Below are 2,500 nucleotides of genomic sequence, written 5' to 3' on the forward strand. Positions count from 1 at the left end.
ACAAAGTTTCGCACGCCACCGAGTTTTTGGTTCTCTCTTCTCTCCTCTCTCGACCGAGTTCCCATATATGCTTTCTCTCTCAGTCTCGCCAAAATATATAATATTCGTTTAAGACGACGTCGGGGGCGCGGACTTCGTGCGTCGAACACCGGCAAACGTAGCATATATCGCCTGATATGAAAAAAAAATCGGTCACGAGGAGAACTACGAGTATATTCGATAACCTATACACGAAGCGGTGCATAAGCGGGCGGTCGTCCGAAAGGACGACTCACGACGCCGCGTGCACTCACGCAAGTCCGTGACGGTTCTCTCCGCTCTTATTCGTATCCCATTCTTCTTCCTCTCGTCGTCCGACTCTGAAACGTTCTCTTATTATATTTTTAAGAAGAACGACGGCGGGTTGTTGTCGAGGCAAGAAGGGACAGAGAGAGACAGAGGTAGTGTTTCGTAGTCTCTCGTGAACACGATAGATTTATATATCGAGCATGCGTACGAGTTGCACGGTCTCGGCACGACCGCGACGAACGCCGACGAGCGTCCAACAATCGCTCGTACGTCGCGTACGTCCTCTCGTCCGCTCTTATTCGTATCCTTCTTCGTGCGCTTTCCCCTTTCTCCGACTCTGAAACGTTCTCTTTTATTTTAAGAAGAACGACGGCGGGTGGTTAAGGCAAGAAGGGACAGAGAGAGACAGATAGAGAGTAACGATACGCAACGCAAGCAGTCTTAGGTTTACGTGAGCAACCCTCAGCCAGGCGTGGTCCAGGAATTGTATCCGTGGACCGCAATGTGCGTTCGAAATGTCGATGTTCATGTGTCCTGCAGTTCACACGTTGACGCGCAATTAGCTGCGTTCTTCATCGACCCACGAGCCAAGTGATCCACCGTTCAGGGTAATCTTTTATATATTTACAACATTTTTATACTCTTTGTACTCTTAATTCTCGGTTCGAGCGAAGCCGAGTTCCGACACGTTCGACCAACGGGAATCGGACGCGCAGAAGTCGCCATAGGATTGACGACACGAAAATGTTCGAAAAAAAAACCGACGAACGCGCGAAGATTCGCGCGTCCGTCGGCCGGGCGTAAAGTACATTATGATATATAACAACCATCGAGATCGAAGCTCCGTTCGTCAGGAAACGACGGGGATATACACACCCGATTCTGAATCCTCTGTACAGCACACGATCTCGCGAACGAGTAAGCACGGTGGCTAGCCCATGTTATGTATGTAATGCGTAATTCCACTCCCTCGTCAAATTTATTCAAGAAACAGCGCGCGTGCATCTCCATCGTTCGGGCGATGTAAAGATTCGATGGGATTCGCGCGGCCGTCCGCCTCGAGCGGTCTTTCTTCCCAATATCCAGAAGCAGAGTTTGAAAAACTCTAGCGACGGTACGGGTGTCCGACTCACGACATCGAGGCTTCGAAGCCGGCGATCCCCTCCGAACGGATGGCGACCACGCGACGACTGAAAGCGTGAAAAATCGACGAAAGAGAGAACACATCTCCGTTCAGGTGGGTGTTTGTAAAACAAAAATTCGATGGGACTCGCAGCCATAGCCATCGTCCTCGCGCGGTCTTTCGTCCCAACATCCAGAAGCAGAGTTTGAAAAAACTCTAGCGACGGCACGGGTGTCCGACTCACGACAACGAGGATAGAGACACGGCCGGTCCCCTCCGAACGGGATATATGCGACGATAGACGACAAACTAGATGTAAAGCTTTAGTCTCGTTCAGGTAGCGTACAAAATAAAAATTCGATGGGACTCGCAGCCATCGTCCTCGCGCGGTCTTTCGTCCCAATATCCAGAAGCAGAGTTTGAAAAAACTCTAGCGACGGCACGGGTGTCCGACTCACGACAACGAGGATAGAGACACGGCCGGTCCCCTCTGAACGAACTTCGGCTAGACTAGTTACGAATCGTCATCGTCGCATAGCGGGCCAAACATCCACGCAATGCGTCTTCGTTCTAGGTTACCCGATCCACGAGTATATGTTACAAGTGGTTTCGTTATTTCGAACAAAACGACATACGAAGAGCACACGCCCTATGGGTAGGAAGCACGTTTCGAGAACGCGCGAGAGTTTTGAAGAAAGAGACGAGAGGAAGTCGACGCAGAAGGTATCCATGGATCTTCGAAGAGAATCTTCGAAGACTATATCGGTATCCTTTCGCTCTGCGCGACTCGCTACACGTTCTTTCGCTCTCGTCGACTCGTTGAGCTTCGTTCGATCCCAAAGAGGAGTCTTCGATATGTCCCGTTGCTAGGAGGAGAGCAAACGCAACACAGACTACGAAACATAGAAGAGAATAGGCGAAGAGCACGATCTCTCCGACACGAGGCACTTTAGAGATTTTCTTATTTCGTACAGCGGTTTCCACGATGCAAATACGAAATACGAGATCGTGACGGCGGGTCTTTCTGTGTACGGCCTCGCGCAGGCGCCACGACTGCATTTCTCTTTGCACGTAAGTGGTTTCCGTCGT

General features: G+C 50.6%; 1 non-coding gene across 1 annotated transcript; it reads right to left on the bottom strand.

Annotated features, from left to right (window-relative positions):
* Positions 1-744: 744 nt before the first annotated feature.
* On the bottom strand, positions 745-899 carry LOC138189317 (5.8S ribosomal RNA). The gene has a single exon (XR_011176011.1). It is a non-coding gene; the product is annotated as a 5.8S ribosomal RNA (ribosomal RNA).
* Positions 900-2,500: the final 1,601 nt, after the last annotated feature.

Source organism: Bombus flavifrons, unplaced genomic scaffold (assembly GCF_040668555.2).
Source record: "Bombus flavifrons isolate JBK064 unplaced genomic scaffold, iyBomFlav1_principal scaffold0024, whole genome shotgun sequence".
Taxonomy (NCBI): domain Eukaryota; kingdom Metazoa; phylum Arthropoda; class Insecta; order Hymenoptera; family Apidae; genus Bombus; species Bombus flavifrons.